The sequence below is a fragment of the Palaemon carinicauda genome, chromosome 7, assembly GCF_036898095.1.
Source record: "Palaemon carinicauda isolate YSFRI2023 chromosome 7, ASM3689809v2, whole genome shotgun sequence".
Classification (NCBI taxonomy): domain Eukaryota; kingdom Metazoa; phylum Arthropoda; class Malacostraca; order Decapoda; family Palaemonidae; genus Palaemon; species Palaemon carinicauda.
Genome location: NC_090731.1, coordinates 132,577,570 through 132,585,069, shown reverse-complemented (window position 1 = coordinate 132,585,069; position 7,500 = coordinate 132,577,570).

The following is a 7,500-nucleotide window of genomic DNA, read 5'->3' as shown; positions in this document are numbered from 1 at the left end:
TAGCCTAGTAGTAATAATCATAATAATGATAATAATATCATGCTACCTATCTCGCTTTTTTTATGTGTAGTACACCACTTATACCATCTTTCTATCATCCATTATACGTACTTTAAGATACTTACATGAATTAACCACTTCATTTCTTCCACCATCCAATTAAACATTCGTCTACGCAACCAACCTTCTTCGTTTCTGTATAATTTAATTACCTTACCCTTGTTCTGTTACTCTTAAATGTTCCCTTCATACAAACACTTTTGAACTCTGTTATCGATTTTATAAGATTCCCCATCTCTTCTCAATCAGAAAAGACGGAAACACTTGCCAGCCATTTCACAATCCATTTACTACTTATCTGCTTATCTCAGCAAAACTGCACATCCCTCTACTTTCCTTTTATTGACCCTCAAATTATTCCATTCAAAAAGACAATGAAATGGACGAGTTATAACACCTTTGTCTCAGACCCACACTAAATCACTCTTCTGCTTACATAGTATATAAAGGCTTTTAACTTTGATTTAAAGTAAAAAAAAAAAAAAAAAACTATTATATATAAATACCATACCATACATTCCAACATTTTAGCAAAAGCTTTATTAGGTTCATTAATACCACATATTACTTTTCCTTTTAGTTTCTAATTTCTTGCATAACTGTATCATATAAACATTTGACTCACACACCTTTTTTGTCTGAAGATAGACTACTCATTCGCCCTTTGTCAATGCCTCACCCACAGTTTTTTTTTTTTTTTTTTTTTTATCAAAATCCAACTTCACATCTTCCTCAAAGACAAGTAACAGGATGTCCCCATATGTTTAATAGTCCCCTTTACTACCAAGACAGTATTGTAGACAGCCAACAATAATTCATCTCACCCATTTCCTAGGACCATCCCCATAGCCCAACGGATACACACACACACACACAAACACACACACACACACACACGTATATATATATATATATATATATATATATATATATATATATATATATGTATATATATTTATATATATACATATATATACATATAGATATATATATATATATATATATAAATAAATATATATATATATATATATATATATATATATATATATATATATATATATATATATACATATACATATATAGATATATATATACACTTATATATACACTTATATATATATATATATATATATAATATATATATATATATATATATATATATATATATATATAGATATATATACACTTATATATACACTTATATATATATATATATATATATATATATATATATATATATATATTTATATATATATATATATATATATAGTTTGTGTGCGTGTGTGTATGTATATAGGTGCGTGCGTGTTTGCGTGTGTATGTGTGTTTATTCTGACTTCTTGTATATTTCCATATTAATTCAATTCTGTCTCAGATGCACTAATTCATTATACCAATGCATCTCCAGTCTATATATAAATTACTACCATAACCTTTGTTATTATATAAGAACTATTGCTTGCTTACTGTACTAGCCTCCTGGCTAGTACAGTGGTAAGGTGTTTGCCTAGCATTTGCATGGCAGTAGAACGATCCCAGTCGTTTACTGGGAAAGCCATTGCTGTGGTTGGGAAGGGGGGGGGGGAGGGGGGCTTGTCCGTCTGAGATTCTGGTGAGCATCTCTTCTGATGGAACTGGAACTGAAACCAGACACCTTTACCTTGGCTAAATCAACTTTAATACGATACATTTTTTTCTTAACTATGTACTTGCTTTATCACTATTACCTTTATCGTAGTTTTTTCTGAATTTATATATAAGCCTCATTCATCTGCTTTTATTACCATCAGACTATTCACAAGACTGTTTCATAATAAACTCTTGGCCCATACACATGCTCCTCCATGTGTACAGTTTCTTACAGTTCCTTCCCTAAAAGTCTTACTTTTACAATCAAATGCTATAATACCAAGCTCGTGAAATGCAAGGTAATGCTATGCCCTATAATTCTTACACTTCCCCATTTGCTCTACATAGTACCAAGCTCATATAGCCTTTAATCCATACATTTAGGCCCTTTGCTTCTTCCAAATGTAACTTGAATACCTTGGTTAACCTATTAATAATACTCTATTGCAGCATTCCTTCCCAGAGTGTTTCCATTCTTCATTCGTGTAATTCTCCTTACATCCTAAACAAATATTTCGTTATAATTTTCAAGCTTACTCTGAACCCCTTTTACTCTTCCTGCCATCAGTTCTGCCTCCTTTGTACCTAATACTCATGAAATTTGTAAGATACCGTTGTCTATTAAGTTTGTTTTGTTCTTATTTCTCTATAGACTCACTTTTAAACCCGAATTCATTGGTCTCATTCATCCGTCAATTTTAATTTCTTGCACTCTCTATTTCATACTCTTTTTTTTCGCTATTTTTACATATCTTCATGTGCACACATAAATTATCTTGTGTAGCATACATTTGCACCAAAAATTATCGCTTTTATTTTTTGCCTCTTCAAAACCACTACCTTCTTTTTCTACAGCCCTAGCCAATTTTCCCTTTTTCTTATTCATACATAACTTTGCAAATTCATTCTTATCAAACTTATTTGTCTCAAGTACACCTACAGTAGCTTTGGTGGCTCAAACCAAGGTCTATAGACCTTGGCTCAAACCCTCTTGTCTATTTTTCAAATAATGTTTCTGACAAGTAAAGGAATGATCAGACATGCCTCCAGCCACTCATCTTCTTACCAATTAACAGGACGTATTGATATCATCTCATGCATTAACAAGCTATTCTCTCCTGAATTTTTTTCGTTCATGTATACTTCTTTACGCAGATACCCTTTTCCCTGTAATAGTTTCATCTCAATCTGTCAAATTAAATCCCCTTGCACAAAAGGCGTTCCCTTCGTTTTATAAACTATGAAGCAAGCCAGGAAAAGTTTTGAAATTTCATTAAAACAGGCTCTTTCATTTTCCTGTTATTCTATATTCCCAGGCTTTACACTTTCACTTCAGCAGAATAACTCCTGCCACACTCCCTGTTTGCCATATACTCATAAACCAAAGCATTTATGTTTAGTCACATAACTCACAGTTTTCTGTCATAATAAGTGATACCCACACTATAGCTCTACAAATATCATGTATTCCATACACAATTCCTCTTAGTATGCATGTAAAAATTGAATGACTAGATCAGACGAGATTCTTGACAGTGTTGCCACTAAGTCATCTATGAAGGTATTAATGTACACAGCTTTCTGAGGTTTTCTGCTTGGAATTCAAACGCTTTTAAACAGTTGAAGTATAAGCGAAGCACTATTCTTTAACTTTATTTTATAGTTTTCTGAGGGGATTGTATCTTTCCCGCTTATACTGGGGTAAAAGCTATCAAGGTTGTCATTCGCTGTATTGGGTATTGCCCTCCACAACTAAGTCCATAATCCATTACTATAGTTTTCTGAGGGGATTGTATCTTTCCTGATTATACTGGGGTAAAAACTATCAAGGTTGTCATTCGCTTTATTGGGTATTGCCCTCCAACACTGAGTCCATCATCCATTACTATAGTTTTCTGAGGGGATTGTATCTTTCCCGCTTATACTGGGGTAAAAACTATCAAGGTTGTCATTCGCTGTATTGGGTATTGCCCTCCAACACTGAGTCATCATCCATTACTATAGTTTTCTGAGGGGATTGTATCTTTCCTGCTTATACTGGGGTAAAAGCTATCAAGGTTGTCATTCGCTGTATTGGGTATTGCCCTCCACAACTAAGTCCATAATCCATTACTATAGTTTTCTGAGGGGATTGTATCTTTCCTGATTATACTGGGGTAAAACTATCAAGGTTGTCATTCGCTTTATTGGGTATTGCCCTCCAACACTGAGTCCATCATCCATTACTATAGTTTTCTGAGGGGATTGTATCTTTCCCGCTTATACTGGGGTAAAAACTATCAAGGTTGTCATTCGCTGTATTGGGTATTGCCCTCCAACACTGAGTCCATCATCCATTACTATAGTTTTCTGAGGGGATTGTATCTTTCCCGCTTATACTGGGGTAAAAACTATCAAGGTTGTCATTCGCTTTATTGGGTATTGCCCTCCACCACTGAGTCCATCATCCATTTCTATAGTTTTCTGAGGGGATTGTATCTTTCCCGCTTATACTGGGGTAAAAGCTATCAAGGTTGTCATTCGCTTTATTGGGTATTGCCCTCCACCACTGAGTCCATCATCCATTACTATAGTTTTCTGAGGGGATTGTATCTTTCCTGCTTATACTGAGGTAAAAGCTATCAATGTTGTCATTCGCTTTATTGGGTATTGCCCTCCACCACTGAGTCTATGATCCATTACTATGGTTTTCTGAGGGGATTGTATCTTTCCTGCTTATACTGGGGTAAAAGCTATCAATGTTGTCATTCGCTTTATTGGGTATTGCCATCCACAACTGAGTCCATAATCCATTACTATAGTTTTCTGAGGGGATTGTATCTTTCCTCCTTATACTGAGGTAAAAGCTATCAATGTTGTCATTCGCTTTATTGGGTATTGCCCTCCACCACTGAGTCTATGATCCATTACTATGGTTTTCTGAGGGGATTGTATCTTTCCTGCTTATACTGGGGTAAAAGCTATCAAGGTTGTCATTCGCTTTATTGGGTATTGCCCTCCACCACTGAGTCTATGATCCATTACTATAGTTTTTCTGAGGGGATTGTATCTTTCCTGCTTTATACTGGCGGTAAAAGCTATCAAGGTTGTCATTCGCTTTATTGGGTATTGCCATCCACAACTGAGTCCATAATCCATTACTATAGTTTTCTGATGGGATTGTATCTTTCCTCCTTATACTGAGGTAAAAGCTATCAATGTTGTCATTCGCTTTATTGGGTATTGCCCTCCACCACTGAGTCTATGATCCATTACTATGGTTTTCTGAGGGGATTGTATCTTTCCCGCTTATACTGGGGTAAAAGCTATCAATGTTGTCATTCGCTTTATTGGGTATTACCATCCACAACTGAGTCTATGATCCATTACTATAGTTTTCTGAGGGGATTGTATCTTTCCTGCTTATTACTGGGGTAAAAGCTATCAAGGTTGTCATTCGCTTTATTGGGTATTTGCCCTCCACCACTGAGTCCATCATCCATTACTATAGTTTTCTGAGGGGATTGTATCTTTCCTCCTTATACTGAGGTAAAAGCTATCAATGTTGTCATTCGCTTTATTGGGTATTGCCCTCCACCACTGAGTCTATGATCCATTACTATGGTTTTCTGAGGGGATTGTATCTTTCCTGCTTATACTGGGGTAAAAGCTATCAAGGTTGTCATTCGCTTTATTGGGTATTGCCATCCACCACTGAGTCCATCATCCATTACTATAGTTTTCTGAGGGGATTGTATCTTTCCTCCTTATACTCGAGGTAAAAGCTATCAATGTTGTCATTCGCTTTATTGGGTATTGCCCTCCACCACTGAGTCTATGATCCATCACTATGGTTTTCTGAGGGGATTGTATCTTTCCTGCTTATACTGGGTTAAAAGCTATCAAGGTTGTCATTCGCTTTATTGGGTATTGCCCTCCACCACTGAGTCTATGATCCATTACTATAGTTTTCTGAGGGGATTGTATCTTTCCTGCTTATACTGGGGTAAAAGCTATCAAGGTTGTCATTCGCTTTATTGGTATTGCCCTCCACCACTGAGTCCATCATCCATTACTCTAGTTTTCTGAGGGGATTGTATCTTTCCTGCTTATACTGGGGTAAAAGCTATCAAGGTTGTCATTCGCTTTATTGGGTATTGCCATCCACCACTGAGTCCATCATCCATTACTATAGTTTTCTGAGGGGATTGTATCTTTCCCGCTTATACTGGGGTAAAAGCTATCAAGGTTGTCATTTGCTTTATTGGGTATTGCCCTCCACCACTGAGTCCATCTTCCATTACTATAGTTTTCTGAGGGGATTGTATCTTTCCCGCTTATACTGGGGTAAAAGCTATCAAGGTTGTCATTTGCTTTATTGGGTATTGCCCTCCACCACTGAGTCCATCATCCATTACTCTAGTTTTCTGAGGGGATTGTATCTTTCCTGCTTATACTGGGGTAAAAGCTATCAGGTTGTCATTTGCTTTATTGGGTATTGCCCTCCACCACTGAGTCCATCTTCCATTACTATAGTTTTCTGAGGGGATTGTATCTTTCCCGCTTATACTGGGGTAAAAGCTATCAAGGTTGTCATTTGCTTTATTGGGTATTGCCCTCCACCACTGAGTCCATCTTCCATTACTATAGTTTTCTGAGGGGATTGTATCTTCCCGCTTATACTGGGGTAAAAGCTATCAAGGTTGTCATTTGCTTATTGGGTATTGCCCTCCACCACTGAGTCCATCATCCATTACTCTAGTTTCTGAGGGATTGTATCTTTCCTGCTTATACTGGGGTAAAAGCTATCAAGGTTGTCATTTGCTTTATTGGGTATTGCCCTCCACCACTGAGTCCATCATCCATTACTAGGCACTGCTCTACCAAAAAATATCTATAGCCAAGGACCCATGATGCTTCTCATAATAGCAGTGTTGAGAATTTACTCCCTACTACTACTGCACTAACAGTCCTTAGTAAATAGACTAATCATATGTTTGTGGTTATTCTTGTCCTCAAATAGAGGTTCATTGACTTCTATGAAGAGTTTCCAGATTGGTATCACAACCTGAATCTTACAGGTAGTAGTAACTACTCCACTAAAAAAAAAAAAAATATATATATATATATATATATATATAATATATATATATATATATATATATATATATATATATATATATACATATATATATATATACAGTATATATATATATATATATGTATATATACATATATATATATATATATATATATATATATATATATATATATATATATATATATATATATATGTGTGTGTGTGTGTGTGTGTGTGTGTGTGTGTGTGTGTATATTTGAATGACTTTACATACCTTAGTAGTTGGAGTATGAATATAATTTAGTAGCAGTCGTCGTATTGTTGTTTTCTTTTGTTTGGAAAGTCAGACATGTAACGGCGAGGTAACTGGGTCAAAGGTAACGAGTACACGCACACACACGCCCGCACACTCACATATACACGTCTGCACACAAACACACATGACTGCACACTCACACACATGCCTGCACACTCACTCACACACACATATAAATAAATATATATATATATATATATATATATATATATATATATATATATATATATATATATACATATTTATATATATATATATATATATATATAATATATATATATATATATATATATATATATATATATATATATATATATATATATATATATATATAATATATAATATATATATATATATAATATATATATATATATATATATATATATATAAATATATATATATATATATATATAATATATATATAAATATTTATATA